The sequence below is a fragment of the Podarcis bocagei genome, assembly GCF_964188305.1.
Source record: "Podarcis bocagei genome assembly, chromosome: 1".
In the NCBI taxonomy this organism is placed as follows: Eukaryota; Metazoa; Chordata; class Lepidosauria; order Squamata; family Lacertidae; genus Podarcis; species Podarcis bocagei.
Window position 1 is genome coordinate 92,917,587 of NC_138125.1, and position 19,044 is coordinate 92,936,630.

General features: G+C 43.9%; 1 protein-coding gene across 2 annotated transcripts in view; it reads left to right on the top strand.

The window, feature by feature from the left end:
- Positions 1-2,379: 2,379 nt before the first annotated feature.
- The window catches only part of MRAS (muscle RAS oncogene homolog), a 55,795-nt gene continuing 39,130 nt past the window's right edge, over positions 2,380-19,044 (top strand). The window contains exon 1 of one of the 2 annotated variants that reach the window (XM_081206611.1): positions 2,380-2,538. The gene's annotated coding sequence lies outside the window, so the exon portion shown is untranslated. The remainder of the gene's footprint in view (positions 2,539-19,044) is intronic. The other variant, XM_081206613.1, reaches the window with a different exon arrangement.

Genomic DNA, 19,044 nt, shown 5'->3' on the forward strand with positions numbered 1-19,044 from the left:
CTCCATGCAAACAAATCTCACTGCAGCCAACTAAAGACAACCAACCATGCTTTGTCCCCCCCCCCCCGCCAAGGAAATATAATGAATGAATAGAAAGAGAATCTACTCAAGTGACGCTCGCTGACACAAAACCTCACACATACACTATGTAAAAGAATGCAAGTTTGCCACCCACCTCTCTTATCCCCCAACCTTATACTGTATGCAACATCAATGTCTCACATAGGACAAAACTGATTTTTAAAAAAGATACTATGACCTGAAAATAGACAATGCACACACTTTTGTAACCCCAAAAAACTTGAATAAAAATGTTGTGTGTGTGTGAGACTGTATTAACACTCCAACAGATCTCACCTCTCGATTAAGTTCCCGGGGTGCCCCACAAACCATAGCTTTGGATTCAGCCCACAAAGAAAGTCAGCTTTGAGCTCCCAGCATCAGCAAAACTCACCCACATACGCTAACCCTCCTGGCTATGGCTCTCCTTCCTAGGGTGGTAAGGCATCCATCCAGGTGAGGTAGGAAAAGGCCCACCCCACTCCTCCTGGGAGCATCTCCTGTTAATCTCTATAACAACATGGTCATACCTCCAGTTACAGAGATAAGGATATTTAACTGGCCATCAGTTTGACAAAGAAACTAGCTTAACCAGTTCAGCAGTTCCTCGATCCTATGACAATATTTTCTCATTTAAAGCTGGATTTACTTTTTCCATGGAAAAATCTGGTATTTATTTTTTTAATTAAAAAAAACAACCCAATAACTAGAAATCGTAAATCCAGATGAAGGATGCAATCCTAACCCTGGTTTCAACTAGCCAACAAGGAGGACATGAGCACAACTGGCTTCTCCATCTTGTGACCCCCAGCAACTGATAATGGTTCTGGAGATACTACATAGCCATCATAACTAGAAGCCACTAATGAGCTGGCCTCTGTGATAGATCTAGTAGTATTAATGCTATGGGGGGTGGGCACTGAGGCTGAGAATTCCTGGCCTAGTTAGGTCAACCTAATGATAACGTGGCAGAAACGGTATTTAAACCAGGTACCTTCTCAGTTTATTGTTTCAGTTGCTTTCAGCCAGGGCCGGATTTAGGTTTGATGAGGCCCTAAGGTACAGTAATGGGACCCTTTGTATGTCCAGCTGTCCTTTGTCAACAACAAATTGCCACTGTTTTTTGTGTTGAATATATATGTTAACTGATGGACCTAATTGGTATCTAAAGCCATTTGCACATAACAAAATATGTACATCATAGGAGCCTACACAACACAAAACACTGTTGCTGTATGTAGGTTTATTTGTTTTTTATCTTATATTTTGGAAATGTACATCCAGGTGTTTTTTCCCCCTCTAATGTTTTTTGGGGGAGCCCCAAGAGAGTGGAGCCCTAAGCTATAGCTTGTTTAGCTTATACATCAATCCAGCACTGCTTTCAGCCTATAGCAGTATCTCTGGCTTTCTTGTTTTTTAGCGCAAGGGCTATGTCCCCCCTCCACTCTCAGAGGCAGAATACTTCTGAATACCAGGTGCTGGGCCCTGCCAAGTGTGGCATGCGATGCTGCGCTCAGATCGTGGGCTTCCCAGCGGCATCTGGCCGGCCAGGTGTGAGAACAGGATGCTGCACTGACTAGGTGGGACCCGGCACGGCTCTTCTGGAGTCCTGACGCGCAATGCTAGCCCGCAACAACGATGCACTAAAGACAAGGTGGGCGTAGGTGGGCGAAATGGATCTTTCCCTCCCATTAAGGAGGGGGAAAAAAGATGGAGCGAAGGGTAGCCAGGATCAAATAGCAGCGCGTACACAGGGCAGGGATCTGGAATGCGCCGAGCTGGGAGCGGCGGGTGCCGTTCTTTGGCACCGATGATGGGAAGCGCTAGCTTGGCTTTATTTGCGGAATAAAGCCGCCCCTCCCTTCTCAACCGTTGCTGGACGATCCCTCCAGCAAGCCCACGCGCAAACGGCCAGGGATCCCAAACGACTGAAGGAGCAGCGCGTCTAATGCCCCCTTAAGGTGCCGCCGCCGCCCCCCCCCCAAACGCCTGCACCTTGTAAGTCCACCTTAAAAGCCAATTCATGGAGGGAACTGGGGGAAGGACCGAACCATTTTCCTGAAGGAGGTGGGTCCGCTCTTGCTGACCCCGATGCCAAAAAGACCGTCTCCGTCTCTGTCAGTCTTAAACAAACCCGTTCAGAAAAATAAAGCCTGCCAATCGCTTTCTTCCCTCCCCGCCGCCTTCCTGCGCGCGTTTGAGCCGATTGTATTTATAATCGTCCCGGTCGGCCTTTAAAGAACCCTACAGGGAGGTCGTTGTAGCTTTAAGAGGGTAGAGCTGGGCTGATTGGACGCGGACGGGGAGGGGGCAGGAGAAGGCGTGACTGACGGGGAGGGGGCGGTTTCATGACCATCTTCTCCTCGGAGTGCTTTTCCAAAGGGATGGATTTACTTTGAAGAGAAAGAAGCGCCAACTGGAGCCAGAGAGCAGCTTGTCCTGGGACGGGCGAGGCTTGGGCCAAGCCGGGTGCTGGCGGTGAGTGACTTCTGGGCTGCATAAAGCGCAATCTTTTTTGTTTTGTTTTCCCCCACCGAGAGGCGATGCATGTGACTCTTGAGCAGAGTTCTGCTATCAAAGCTTGCGATTGTCAAACGCTGCACACCCTGTAACTTGAAGATCTCTCATTTCCAAAAATGTAGATCTCTCTTCGTATTAACTAGCCTGGCCAGAGTTATAATTCTACCCCTTCGAAGAGGTGCCAGTGAAGAACTTCGCCTGTGTAGTTCGCCACTTTCCTGCAAACTATTTTCTGTTCTTTAAATGACTAAATATAGTTCTGTTCGGATGACCTAATTTGTTGGGCGATATAGGGAGAAGCCTCTTTTTTGGTAACTGTTTAGCAGTACAGTTATTCGTGAGCAATAATAATTTATGCAGTATACTTAGGAATGCTCCCGCTCCCCCCCGCGTCGGTTCTGTGTTTACTCAGAAGCATGTCCCATTGTACTAAGTGCGGTTTGTTTCCAAGCTAAATTTGTACAGAACTGCAGCCTCCGTTGATCATAGTATATTTCACATGCCTGACCTTTATGCTTGGATTCTTCTCTGGCTGCTTTTGGAGATTCCTTTCAAGAATATACTTATATATATATATATATATATATAAAGGAAAATGCATACACCTCTCTTTTCTAAAAGATCATTGGCTCAAAAACCGAAAGCCTCAGAACTGAAGCTATTGGCCTGAAAGGTACATAATAAAGAGCTGGAAACAAAAACAAAAAGCTGCTTCACAGCAGGGGAAGATGAAGGAAATGAATGAATAGCAAGCTTATACCACAGTAGCATGCACGTTTACTCAGAAATAAGTCTCACTTTGTTCAATGGGACTTGCTCCCAAGTAAGTGGTTCTAGGGTTGCAGCCTTAACAAATATTTTTTTTTGTACACAAAGAACAACTAGCATATGGAATGTAATGTCCTGACTGAAAATCTGGTCTCTAGCTAGGTATGAAACAGATTTCATGTGGAAAAACCCAGTCAGTAGTTAAGCCAATTCATATAAGCAACATAAGGCTGATCTACCAGATTGATTCTGTGTTGTGTTGTGTAGTGTTGGGTTTGTCCAGAATCTGGCACTGTGGACTTGGCTAAGTGAAAATGTGAATAGTTGGAAAGTGGATTACCCCATCTTTGCCCAATTTATTGTAGGAGTTTACAGCCGAAGCTTCTGTTCTTCTGCTCTTAAAGCAAGCCCCTGTCAGTCTTATTCTCAGGAAAGTATGCATAGGATTGCAGCCTTAAGAAAGTAACTGATACTGGTCATTGTTAAGAGTTCAGAAGGTGTATCTGTGCTTGACAATGTCAAAACAAGACAAGAATAGTTTTTCAGTGCATAAGATGGAATGGACTCTCATCCTCAGAAGCTTTTGTCACAGTAAACTTTTCAGCCTTTTTAAGGAGCTACTTCTTTTGTGTCACGCACAAAGTAATAGACTAATATGGTTATCCCTCTGAGGGTCGAAATGTGAAATGGATGAGGTAAAATAACTTTGTGATGAACTGCTTCTCTCAAAAAGTTGCATGTGACTTGACTCTTTGGCATGTAGCCATGTGACAGCATTGCCACACAGCCAGCTTGCAACATTTAGGGCTTCTTTACACGTGATTTTCCTGCACAAATATGACATGTACGTGGGGGGCGGGGGGAATTAGCACAATGTGTTATGCCTATTCTATGCATTTGCGTCTCCTGCAGTGGCGTGCATGGAAACCGTCACCCCTTTGTCACAACAACGCTTCAGCCACATTGCAAGTGGAGCTGCAAACTTGAGCCTGTAAGAGGGGAAACTGTATGACTACATACGCCACATCACGGGCATAGCCAGGATTTGAGGGGGGGACAGAACCGAGTTATCTGCGACATAATTTTTTATTTATTTACATGGTTTAGGGGGGCAGCTGCCCTCCCTGCACCCCCATTCACCACATGCCATGTTTCTGCCCGGATTCACTACTTCCATATTCTCAGCTGGATCAATTCAGAATGCAAATTATTGCTAGCCCATTTTGTCACAGGACTAAAAGGCACTTTTGAAACTCATATTTGTGCCTTGCATGAATGTTTCTGATGCATGATGGAATATAGAAGAGATATGGAAGGTTTGCAAGCATGTTTCCTTTTGTGAAAAGACTAGAGAGGAGATGGATGGGAGGAACTATAGCCACCTCATCAAACTTGCAGACAGTTCTTGGACCAGTCACTATCCTTAGTTCCACAGTAGCCACTGGTACCCTCCAGGTGTGAGCTCCACTCCCATCAGCTAGCATGGCCAATAGTTGGGAATGATAGAAGTTGCCATTGGCAACATCTGGAGGGCACCATGTTGCTTACCCTTGTTTTAGATTAATCTTTCTCACGCGACTATTGTAAAGTGGATTTGGATTTGGAAGAATGGCATAGTATAAGTAAATGAACTTTTAAACCAAGGCTTATTCATAATTTTAAATGCATTGCCTGTTTGTAGCTGGGGGTTTTTGTGTTGTTGTTTTTTGTCTAGCAGTTTACATCACTTTCACAAGAAAGTAAAAGTATTATTTTGTGGTGGGGAGAGATTTCTCTGCAGTGATGTGGAATGCCCTCCACTAAGTGGAGCAACTTGAGCCAACACTGATTTAGTCCAAGGTTTTATGACATATTTGTCTGCTCTGAGTATTCAGTCTGGATTCTTTAACCTGCTCTGCGATTGGCAGATTTTAGCTGCCTTAATTTGCTGTTGCTACATTTAGTAACTCTGTTGTATGGTTGCCTTATTTGTTAACTTAGTATCCATTGAGAGGACTGTGGGTATAAGTATTTTCAATAAATAAAACGCAAAGACTTTAACACACTGGAGGATCAGAAGATACATATATCAAGTTGTTTGTATGCCACGTTTCCACAGTTTATCCATGTTCAGGGTGGCTTGCAACATGAAAATAATAATAATTACTGCAACATAACAAAAGCAGTCATAATCAGTAAACCAAACATCAAAAATACGCAGCCAAACTGAACAATTTCCACATAACTCACAACAAGATCTAAAATAAAGATACAAAAAACCAACAAGAGTGCAACAGCCTCTGGTTTTGTCATTGGAGTCACTCAGGGCTCTGCCATCCCAGGCCAGGTGGGAAAAGGCCTGCAAGGCCAGGAGCAGGTCTTCCAGGACTCACAGCCAAAATGCCTCACACATGCACACAAGAGTATCAAGTCTTGGTGAAGAGTCGATTGATACAACTAAATAGATGGTTCATTTTCCCCAAAGACAAGAGATGTATGAAGGAATCCATTGTGAATGCAGTGTGTGACAATCAAGTCAAGCGTGCTGTAGTGGATAGAGTGCTTGACTGCGTTCAACTGCTGATTCAGCCACTAAGCCATACAGTATTTCACCAACCTGGGTCCTCCCAATGTTTTGGACTACAACTCCCATCATCCTTAATCATTGGCCATGCTTCCTGGGACTGATGGGAGTTGTAGTCCAAAATACCTGGTGGTCACGAAAGGTTGCACTAAACTCTTTGGACGGCCTTGGCCCATTTACTGTGTCCTAGCCTAACCAACTCACTGGGTTGCTGGGCGGATGAATGAGGATAACCTTCCATGGGCTGCCCTGATCTCCCTAAAGGTTAAATAGGACCACATGAGTCTTTCTGTTCTGAGCTTCCTGTGTTCCTATTACACCCCCCCCCACACACACACACACACCTTTATCATTGGAACATTCTTGCATGGTAGGTTATTGTTAAGCAAGACCTCCTAGTGAGATTCATGACTTATATAGCTATTAGCTTTCTTGTTTTCACAGGCATTTATGCCTTCGTGGTATTGTATGGTGTGTGCTTTTATGTTTTCCTTTTTGGCAGCTTGTATTCTGCATGTTGCCACCTTTTATTGTTCATTGTGCTATGCCAAAAGCTGTAATCAAGTTTGTAATCTTCTAAGATCTATTGCACTGCCCCACCAAACCAGTTGGACAAAATGTTTCAGATTAAGATTTGAGCCCACTTGCCAAATGAGGTCTCCTGATCTCCTCCTGCAGGGGTGGGGACCCTGTGAACCTCCAGATCTTGTTGGATCCTTACAAACTATGGATCTTCTTCCCTGAAGTTAGGACAACTCTTTGTTCTAAATATTTCCATCCTGCCTTTCTGTGAATTCTTTCCATCTGTTTGGAGGTGGTGTAAGACCCTCCTCATCCATTTAGCTCTGGATTTTTTAATTTTTTAAAAAACTGTTTTCTATAGTTCTTTAAGAAATTCTGTAGTAATGTACTTATGTTGTTGTGTTTTCAGTTTTAATTGGGGTTTTTTAAAGACATTCACTATGAACAACTCTGAATTGCTGTGAAAGTGGTATGAAAGTGGTATAGAAGTATTTTAATTTTAAAAAATGCATTAATGAAACGTATTTCCCTATTAGGAATCAGTCCCTTGATAATAATAATTTAAAAAATGCACGTGTAGTGTTAGGGGGACACTGTCAGCATCAAAAAGAAGCATTTATACCCTAAATATATTCAATACAACATAAAAGGTCCTGACCCTGAAACTGAATCTTCCCATAACATTTGCTGGAAATCAATGGACATTTTAAATGGCTGCAAAAATCCATTTGTGTGGGGCTGGGTTTCAGGATGGATGCAATTAAGAGAAATTAGCAAGGGAAAAGTTAACTGGCAAAGAAGTCCAATTTGCCCACGGCAGTGAAATACTTCTGGCTGCCAAAACTCTCAGTATGGAATAAGGTGTGCTCTACAACTGCAGCGTCTGCTTGGGACTAATGAGTCAGGCAACTAATGAATAGTTACCATGGGTACACGCACAAAAAGTTGCTGCCCCCTATTATAGGGGGTCATATCCATCAGCCCGGAGACGAGACCAGGGAGGTGCCAGACCATTGTAATGGAGTGGATGAGGACCTATAAGCTGAAGCTGAATCTCAACAAGATGGAGATGCTGTGGCTAGGTGCTTCTCTGGTCTGGGAATTAGGTAGCCCGGCTCTGAACATGGTTACACACACATACACATACACACACACACACACGTAGTTCAGGAGCACTTTAGATCATGCTTTGACCCTGGGTGCCCAGTGGTTAGCCAGCTATGGCCACCACTCTGATAATCTCTTGGTTAGATTACTGCAATGCACTGTATGTGGGGCTGCCCTTGAAGCTACTGCAGGTATGTTATTATAGGAATGATGCCTTCCTGTCAGATTCATGCCTCTTTTTTCCTGCCTGCTGACCTATGGAGAAAGAGCATCTCATCAGAATTGGCACCCAGAACACTCTGCCTGCTGAAGGGGTGGCCTGCCAACCAATCTTAAATTTTGGCAAATACAGATAGGAGCTCATGAAATATATACTTTGTGGGTGTTCTAAATACTGAAGGTAGAATTCAACTTCACGCTGTTCCAATCGTTCATGCCTGCAGAAGCATTCCAGCTTGCCTGACAGAACAATGCCCCCCCCCCATGTGCTGTTTTGGGCTTCTCCCAACCGCTGCCCCCAGGGCCAGTTGCAGGGGGGAGGAAAGCCCCATGATGCAAGTAGAGGTCATTGCACAGGGCTTTTGCTGATGGGGCTGGTTAGATAAATCTTGCCCTCAAATTCTTTAGATATTACTAATTTGCCTGTCTCCTAGCTTTGGATATTTTATTTTTCAATTCTGGTAAAGCACACAAGAGTTGTTGGTTTTGCTATGTCTGGACAAAGAGGGTTGTGTCTTCAACTTTGGCATGGTGTGACTTTTGCTGGTGGAGCTGCATTTATTATAACCATAAAAATGGAGAGGAACAGAAGGAAGTTCACTCCCTCGGATCTGGGTTCCGACCCACTGACTCATACTCTTAACAGCAAGGTCAGAGGTTATCATGCAGCCTATAGAAAGAAGATGGGAGTCTTGTATTACTAGGTTCACAAAGCAACCCTATGCTTGCTTAGTTGGAACAAAGCTCTATAGCTACGGACTGGGGTGCTTGACTATGTGATCACCCCTGCCTGATCAAGGTAGGCCCTAGCCCATCAAGACAAGCTTCACTCCTCAATTCTGCTTACACTCCAAGTCCTCCTCTGCCTGCTAGCCTATGTCCCTTTCCCCAAAGAGGGATAACTGCACAGTTTTCCTCTCATTGCTAGTAGCAGGCATAAGAGAGGGCTGTATTTGGGATTACAGGACAGGGAGAGGGGGGCAAAGGGTTAAAGCCCCCTACCCCAGTGCCATGCATCCCAGTCTGCTCTGTGTGCAGGCTATAAACAATGCAAAGGCAAGCTACATGTAGTTTGACCTTAAGTAATAATGAGTCTGATTGAACTTCCGTGTAATCTGTTGCAGAGTGAGATCTTGTCATTCTTATCATATCAAGAATAGCTTTGGTGACCACACACACACTCACGACTTTATTTGTCCAGGAAGGATGTGAAACCCAATTTCTGTTTACTAGCAGACTTGCAGGCTGATTTCACTTACTCACAGTTTTACAGAGGAAGTGAACATTGCATAAAATAAAACGCCTTTCCCCTTTTTTCCTTATGAGAGAGAGAGAGAGAGAGAGAGAGAGAGAGAGAGAGAGAGAGAGAGATTCTTAAACTGGGTGGAACATCCCAAGAAAGTGAAAGGGGATGGATGAACAACTGATCTGCAATCTGAAACAGCAAAGGGGTTTTGCTTTTTGCTTTTTCTGCCTTTATCGGCCCAAGAAATGTTAACAGTGTGAGGGTGGGGCTGCCAAAGAGACACCAGAGAGACATGAACAAAAATCAAACCTGATGGGTTCCGTCTGCCCAAGCAGCTGGACGCCAGCCCCGGCCATACGCAGGCTTGTGCTTTTAATTGGCAGCGGTGCATCGTGATGTAAGTGGAGAGCATGGAGATGATGAATCACGCTTGTAACTGGCACAGCGCCTCGCGTGTGCTTCCTAGCAGAAGATGCAGCAACAGGAGGCTAGGACTGCAAGAACTGCTCTGTGTGTGCCTCGGAAACTTCGTGCTATTCCGTGTGGAACAAATAAGTCATTATTGGGTGTGTTGATGGCTGAATGGGGGGGAGGGCGGGGAATGAGGTGCTCAGCCATGTGATCACCCCCTACCTGAGTTCTTGCAAATAGAATTGAGGCAGGCAAGTATGTGTGTATGTGCATAATTATTTTCCATCTATATATGTAATGCAAGAAGAAGAATTCAGTTAAAAGCATCCATCACGCACCATATATCAAAGGGGGCATCCATTAATAATATGATCAACTCATTATTCTGAGTTCTTCGGTGTTGTAGTTAAAATATGGAACTCACTTCCACAGGAGGCAGTGATGACCTCCAGTTTGGATGGTTTTATATATATATATAAAAAGACGAGACAAAATCGTGGAGGATAAGTCTGTCAATGGCTGCTAGCCATTCTGGAGACTGTGCTCTGCTTCCATGGCTAGCGGAGAAATCCTTCTGAACACCAGTTGCTGGAAATCATGCTGCTTGCTGTTTTCCATTTGGGGCATCTGTGAAAACAGGAAGGGGCACGATGATGGGCCACTGGCCTGATCCAGCAGACTCTTGTGTTCTTATCATTCCATCTGTGTATATCCTTACTCAGATTTTAATTCTATTTTTTTAAAATATATTTATTGCAATTTTTTAAACAACATAGAAACCACCAAAAAAATATAAAATACCATCACCATAGATACAGAAAAAAATCAAAGCAAAATTAAGAAATAAACAAAGAGTAAAAGAAAAGTACATATAGAGTACAGTTGTTCATAGGTTATATTTTCTTAATCTTTGGACTTCCTCACATCGCCCTTCCCTGCGTTCTTGGTCATAATTATAGACAGCAATTTATTACCTTATTTCAATTCTTATTCTATAGATTTCAGAATATTATGTCCCGATTTTAAAATAACTTTAGCATAAAATTTAACTGCTTAGTTTAAACATAATATTACTTCAAATTTCATCACTTCCTTAAGACCCAGATTTTAATTCTAGACTACTGCATCTTAAGAGACGCGGGTGACGCTGTGGGTTAAACCACAGAGCCTAGGGCTTGCCGATCAGAAGGTCGGTGGTTTGAATCCCCACGACGGGGTGAGCTCCCATTGCTCGGTCCCTGCTCCTGCCAACCTAGCAGTTCGAAAGCACGTCAAAGTGCAAGTAGATAAATAGGTACCTCTCCGGTGGGAAGGTAAGCGGCGTTTCCGTGCACTGCTCTGGTTTGCCAGAAGCGGCTTAGTCATGCTGGCCACATGACCCAGAAGCTGTACGCCGGCTCCCTTGGCCAATAAAGTGAGATGAGTGCCGCAACACCAGAGTCGGCCACAACTGGACCTAATGGTCAGGGGTCCCTTTACCATTACCTTACTGCATCTTACAATACCATACCATAGCACCAAATATAATAAAGCCCTTCTCCTTATTTATAATTGATTCATTTTTCATAATTCAAATTCTGTCTGTACTTGAGGAGTTCCCTGCTGGATCAGACCCAAATCCCAACCTGGTCCAGCACCATCCTGTTTGTCTTTCACTTATATGGCAACATATAGAAAGCAGCTTCTTAGACTCTAGAGTCTTCCTCTGAGTTGGTCATAGTCTGGATGGACCATAGGTATATTGCAAAGCTAGAAGGAACCCAAGATGTCATCTGGCCAACTCTCCATCCCAAGGCAGAAGTCTCCACATACCAGCCAGACACATACTTCCCACAGTCCGGTATAACAAATCCAGCTTTCCAACATTTCAGAAACAAGTATTTCCCATCCCTATTATCTGAGATCCCTGCAGCAACACTGATAGTAATATGTCATGCCAGCAAAGTGCAGGATCTGCTCCACAATGGTGTTCAGTGGGGCTTACACAGGTTTGCAGACTGAAGGCGCTTGAGAAGGGTAGATGATTCCTGCTCTTCCAAAGCTGTGTAAAAATGGCAAGCTGCCTTAGCGTGAATGCCCTTTCAGTTACTTAAAACAGTCATTTGTGACATTTCGGTGTGACGCAACTCTGTGGAAATCTAAATGTGAAAAAAGGAAAAGGAAAAAAAGAACAGCTGAGTTTTCCTTGTGCAGAGTTTTGGAATCCAATGTATTTGTACTTGATTTCTGAAGATTGGTATGAGCTGTGGAAATAATAAGAGTAGAAGGGTATGCGAAAGTGTTTTTCTAATCTGTGCTATAATAACACACGTGTGTGTGTGTGTGTGTGTGTGTGTGTGTGTGTAAGGCAAATCTGATAAGTAATTCACTTTCAAGGCTACAAGGGGATCATATTATCCACAAGCTTGAGAAGGAACTTGAAAGGTTAAGGAAACATCACTCAGAACTATTGCTTTAAAGATCAAAGAGGCCGGACTCCTGTGAAATGCTGAGAAAGTAAAGAACACAAGGGACTGAGTCCCAATTTGAAACAGAACTTGTGCAAAAGCAGGAGATAAGAGAGCGGGCAAAAGCGGGGTGGGTTTTGGGACAGCATTTGTTGCGGCAGTTTAGACTTGCTGTGGAAATCTGGCAGGCGATGGGAGAGGAGGGGGGAAAGATCAATCACGCAAAACATGTTCTGTGTCTTCCTTCCGGAGTATCTGCTATGGACTCTTGCAGAAAGACCAACATATCCAGGACCATATTTCAAGAAGTAAAAATGCGGACACAAAAAGTTGTTGAGCTTTTTTCGGGCAATCACTGCCAGAGCCCGGGTTGCCAGAGCCTGAACCCAAACCACCCATGTGCACACACAAACAAAAAAAATGGAAACCCAAAGTCCAGGGCATTTGCTTTAAAATGTAAAATTTCCTCCAAATTGGCATGTAGGACCCCCAAAAGAGGACATGTCCAGGAATTCCCAGACGTATGGCAACCCTACTTGGAGTCTTACCTATCTATGCTGCCTGTTTTGTGGAAGGCAGCATGACAGTTGAGGCCTTCTAAGCTGGACACATTGCGTTTCTAAATATGACTGGCAGAGATGCTACCTCTGATATTACCAGCAGCTACTGGCCATGATAGCTATGTTTTACCTGCACTGTCAGAGGTATTATGTCTCTGAATACCAGTTGCTGGGAATCTCAGGTGGGCAGAGTGCTGTTGTGCAGATTGCAGGCTTCTCACAGACATCTCATCAGCCACTGTGAGAATAGGATTCTGGACTTGATGGACCACCGGCCTGTTCCAGCAAGTTCTGTTTTCCCCTATTCAGCTCCTTAGAATCATTGAGTTGGAAGGGACCTCGGTGGTCATCTAGTCCAAATCCACCCCTCACACAAGGCAGGATCTGCATTGCAGGATGGAATCAGAGCTTCCCTAGCAGATGGTTGCCTGCCTTTGCTTTAGTACTCCAGTAATGTGGAGCCTGCCACTCACTGAGCAGTCTGTCCCACTCTCTAACAGTTTTTACCGTTAGAAATTTTCTCCTGATGTATGGATGAAGTCTGTTTTCCTAGTATTATTGTTGTTGTTGTTGTTGTTTAGTCGTTTAGTCGTGTCTGACTCTTCGTGACCCCATGGACCAGAGCACACCAGGCACTTCTGTCTTCCACTGCCTCCCACAGTTTGGTCAGACTCATGTTTGTCACTTCAAGAACACTGTCCAACCATCTCGTCCTCTGTCATCCCCTTCTCCTTGTGCCCTCCATCTTTCCCAACATCAGGGTCTTTTCCAGGGAGTCTTCTCTTCTCATGAGGTGGCCAAAGTATTGGAGTCTCAGCTTCAGCATCTGTCCTTCCAGTGAGCACTGAGGGCTGATTTTCTTCAGAATGGAGAGGTTTGATCTTCTTGCAGTCCATGGAACTCTCAAGGGTTTCCTCCAGCACCATAATTCAAAAGCATCTATTCTTCGGTGATCAGCCTTCTTTATGGTCCAGCTCTCACTTCCATACATTCCATTCCTAGTATTATTATTATTATTATTATTATTATTATTATTATTATTAATAATAATAATAATAATAATATTGATTGATAGATTGATTGAATTTATATTCTGCTTATACCCGGAGGTCTCAGGACAGTTCACAGAAAAGATCAACATAAAACCCACAATATATATAATAAAAAAACCCACAACCCAATAACTCCCCCCCCCCATTTTAAAAAGGAATAGGATGCCAATCAGATCAACCCAAGGCCTGGTTAAAAAGGAATGTTTTTGCCTGGCGCCTAAAGGTGTACAATGAAGGCACCAGGTGAACTTCCCTGGGGAGAGGATTCCACAGACGGGGAGCCACTGCAGAGAAGGCCCGTTCTTGTGTTGCCACCCTCCGGACCTCTCAAGGAGGAGGCACATCAAGGAGGGCCTCAGAAAATGATCTCAGGGTCTGAGTAGGTTCAAATGGAAAGAGGCAGTCCTTGAGGTATTGTGGTCCTGAGCCGTTTAAGACTTTATAGGTCAAAACCAGTACTTGCATTGGTCCCAGCAACTAATTGGTAGCCAGTGCAGTCCTGCTCTCTACAACATCCTAAGTCTGTTCCATCTTCTCCATTACAGCAGATCAGATATTTGAAGACTGTTGTCACATCTCCCGGCTAAGCACACCCAACTCTTTCAACCATTCCTCATTCAGCTGTTTCCAGAACCCTGCCCTGGTCTTCCTCTGGACATGCTCCCGTGTCCGTAAGGATGTGGCTCCTAGATTTGAGCAAGGTGCTCCGTATGCAGCAACATGCAGCACGAATCTGCAACCTCCTTGCCTTTTCCTGCCTTGGGATGCCCAGAGAGTTCAGCTGCAGCTGAACTGTTCAACATTCCCTGATATCCAGGCTTGAAACCGTGAGAGGTCTGGTTAAAAAAAAAAAAAAAACCCTAATAGTTGCGGTGTAACTCAATACAACATTGTAATACAATTTCTCCCTGCCCTCCCCATCAAACTGTGGCAGGATGGGGGTGGGATTTGCTGCAAATTCTTCACAGATGGCATACTTATGTGGGAGTCTGCATTTCAAATATGTTCATGTTCCAGGCTGTTTTAAAAAAAGAAATAGAAAAAAGTGGAGATTTTTATTCTCTGTGGAAAATAGATCTGACTTTAAAATGCCTCTTCTCTTCCCCCCACCCCCATTCCAATTAAAACAATCATCCCCTTTCATTTTTTGCAATACTTAGCTCTAATCTATACTATAGCTATTCTGAAAGGCTGTGTTATAATGTCACTGCCAGATTCAGCTCAGAAATGGTACCTGGTGGAAGGCCAGTTCCAAAACCTTTTCGTGCTTCTTTCAAGAGGTCCAAGTGCACCCATGGGTACTAGAATGGGGAGGGGTGCTGAAAGTGCTGCTAAGTTAGTCACTAGATGGACTCGGAAGTTTCTTCTTGCTGTTCTTGTTTAGGAGATACAATAATGTTCTTGTCTGTCTTCCCGAGTCGAGCATCCTCCAAGCCTTACATGACAGGAGGAAGGAACTTTGACTTGGTGTGCATCGTCTCCTCCCAGTAATGAAAATGCATTATTAATATTCTTCATTAAATTTGTGTACTGCCCTTCATCCGCGGATCTCGGGGCGGTTCACAACATAAAATTGCAATATAAAACCCACAAAAGACATAGGAAAAATAAAAGCAACAGCAAACTAATAATTCCCCTCCCTCACAGCATATTTAAAAGGGCATTGGATGCCAATCATCCAAAGGTCTGGTTGAAGAGGAACATTTTTTCCTTGCTCCTAAAGATCTATAATCTATAGCTGAACCTCCCTGAGGAGAACGTTCCACAAATGGAGAGCCACTGCCACCCTCTGTACTTCATGTGGAGGAGGCACACAAAGAAGGGCCTCCGAGGATGATCTCAGGGCCTGAGTAGGTTCATATGGGGAGAGGTGGTCCTTGAGGTATTGCGGTCCTGAGCCATTTAAGGATTTATAGGTCAAAACCAGCACTTTGAATTGGGCCCGGAAACTAACTGGCAGCCACTGCAGTTGGGCCAGGATTGATGTAATATGCTCAAACCGTCTTGACCCGGTGAGCAACCTGGCTGCCGAATTCTGCCCTTGTTGAAGTTTCTGAACCATCTTCAGAGGCAGCCCTACATATAACACATTTCAGTAATCTAACCTAGAATATTAGAAGAGCCCTGCTGGATCAAGCCAGCATCCTGTTCTCACAGTGTCCAGCCAATTGTCTTCCCAAACTCATCCTTCCAAACTCAGTGCTTTCTTTTTGTTGATGTTCATTGCCTTGTGTGTGAGTGTGTGTTTGCTGCCTGTGGTAGCTGTTTAGTTCTAGCATTCATGGCACTTTTATCAAGCTAGGAGTACCAGCACCTTCTCTTTTTTTCAACCAACCCTCCAACTCATACCCTTCACCGGAACTTCCCAGAGTAGGCTACAGAATAAGAAAACAATGCAGTAGAACACAACTCATAACCAGTCAAAAGCAGCTGCTGGAAAGGAGGAGAGTGCTATTGCCCTCATTTCCCATCTGTGGTCTTCCCAGAGACATCTGGGCTGCATAGACCTTTCCATCTGATCCCCCAAGAAACCACTTATGGGCTATTGGCCACACAACTCTTCTGTGAAATGTGCACTCTGTTCTCTCTTGAGAGACTGTTCCATGAATGTCTATATAGTATATAATTTTGGGTGCTGTTGTCTACTGTCAATAAGCCAAACTTATTAATGAGCAGCATATTGCGTAGAAGGCAGCATGGCAGACCCCAGACATTGGCTGTTTTCCAAGCTACCTGAAAGAATGGTGCAAATAGGCAACAAAGCAGCAGTAATCCTGTTCAAATTTATATTCTCCACAGGAAAAATAGGATGTGGGCTGGGGGAGAAGCAATTTACATTAATCATCATCCTAGAATTATTCTACTAAAGGGTCTTTACAGCTTATGCTATTCTGGCTGTGAATTTAACTTGGCACTATGTTGTCTGAAGTATAAACCAAGGTTGCAGAAAGGTGCCACAAGAATACCAAGTGAGGAGTATTTTATTACACTCTTATTTTCCCTGAGAGGCCCCCCACATTCCCTCTCCCCAAATCATGCTCTGTGTTGTGTTGTAAAAAGAGGGAGGCAACTATTTGATGCCAGTCAGCGGAGCCCATGAAGGAAGATGTGGTTTCTTACTCACTTTTTTCCCCATCTAGCAAAACTGTTTTTAATTAAGCATTTGGGATTTGAATTATTAAATAACAGAGCAGTTTCTGTCTGCTTTTGTTCCCTAGCTAATGCGCCTGCCAGACCATTATTGACCTATTTTTTAAGAGATTGGATAATGAAAGCAAAATGGGGATGTTTTACAAACATGTGGCAGAGCAACCCTATCCCATTCCATATTTTTAAAAACTGCATGTGCTGGTTGTTTCGGTCAGACCTCCCCACTCCATCTCAATTTCAGCAGGAATATAAATTGCACACTACTCAAGGGACAGCTCTGGTTGCTATAATCTTTTGCCATGACTATCAACAAGCTATTATCCCAAATTTCTGAGGAATATTTAAACCCCCATTTTCTTTAGGAATTCGCTAGGATGTTACTTTAGAATGTTCAGATGTTCACTTCTTATGTGGGTTAAGGTCCCCAGGAGATATTAAAGGTAAAGGTACCCAGTGGCGTAGCGTGGGGGGTGCAGGGGGGGCCGGCCGCACCGGGCGCAACATCTGGGGGTTAGGGTTAGGGGGCGCAAATCCACGGGTTAGGGGGCGCAAATCCATGGGCTAGGGGGCGCAAATTACTTGCCTTGCCCCGGGTGCTGACAACCCACGCTACGCCACTGAAGGTACCCCTGCCCATACGGGCCAGTCGTGACCGACTCTGGGGTTGTGCGCTCATCTTGCTTAAGAGGCCGGGAGCCAGTGCTGTCCGAAGACACTTCCGGGTCACGTGGCCAGCGTGACAAAGCTGCTCTGGCGAGCCAGCACCAGCGCAGCGCACGGAAACGCCGTTTACCTTTCCGCTATAAAGTGGTACCTATTTATCTACTTGCACTTAGGGGTGCTTTCGAACTGCTAGGTGGGCAGGAGCTGGGACCGAACGATGGGAGCTCACCCCACTGCAGGGATTCGAACCGCCGACCATACGATCGGCAAGTCCTAGGCACTGAGGTTTTACCCACAGCGCCAGGAGATATTACTCCGTCACAAAACTTAATGTGTGAATAATGCATTTAAATGGTTGAGATGGAGTTGAACGCTAGAACCTGTGTGATAGCTGCACCAATCAACATTGAATTTTTTGGGCTTTCCTCCAGATCAAAAGCAAGCTAAATCTTCTATAGTGCATGGCTTTGAGAAAAATCACACATTTGCCTCTGTTTTTCCAAGTTGTTCTACCAACTCTTATGGCTTTGCCAAATACTTGCCACTCACAGTGTGGTTGTGTTCACTTGGGTTCTCTTTGTTTTGTGGGTCATTTCCCTCATATTGATGAGTCCATATTTGTAAGATGTATACACAGTGCATACCGCTTCCTAGTTCCTGTGTGCCAAATGTGTCTTTTACATGCCAGCAAAATAACAGCTTAACTTCCAATCCAATAAAGATGAAAGGAATTAAATGAACTAATAAGATTGAACTAAATAAAACTGAGCTGTTTTTAATTGGGTTACTACACTCAGAGCCCAACATTCCTCCAAGGAGCTTAGGGTGATATATATACCACCACCACCATCATCATCCATGGTTCTTCCTTCAGCACCCATCCATTTAATCCATACAACAACCTGTGAGGTAGGATAAACTGGGATAGCATCTGGTCCAGTGTCACCTTGTGACAGAGTGGGGACTTGAACCTGGTGTCCCAAGTCTCTTTGCTGTAATCGCTACACTACCCTGTCATTACACCTCTTGTAACTGTCATGTTACAAGAAGGGTTGAAAAGTACTTGCACAAGCAATTCCCCTTTTCACACTTTTGTCTTCAAAATATATACGTAAATGGTGTATCTTTTATTACAGGGAAATGCAGTTTCCTCCTTAGTCACTAAAGGTCCATGTTGTGTTATGGAATGCCTTTTACTGTACCTTGGGTTTAAGTTAGGGATGGGCAAAGATGTCAATTTCCATTTCTCCCGGTTTTTCCAACCTTAAGTTCAGTTCTCCACGTTTCCAAATCAGTTTGTGATTTTTCAAAAGTCCTTAGGAAAATTCATCAGCATTTTGTTGAGAATTCATTCCTGACATTTTTGTATGCAGTTTTGCCTAATATATGCAATTTTACAAAACAATTTCCACTAATACAATGCATTTCCGTATATTCCTTCCACCAATATATTTGTGTTTATGCATGCTCTACCCTTCTATACACAGTTTTGTACACATGACTTGACTGGAGAAGTGCATTTCAAACTTTGGAGGAGGGATGTCCATTTCAGTTTGCTTATTGTGTTGGAAAGTTCAACATTTTGAATTTCTCCTCCACCCCTAGTAACTTTGGATCCTTTTCTTTTCTTTTCCTTCCCTTGTTTACTATATAATTTTCACAATCAGCCTCCAGGGACTGGAGTCCTTCCACAAATATAAAATTGTGTTTTTATTTCCATTGGTTAAAATAAATGTGTAGATAATGTTGTTCACTT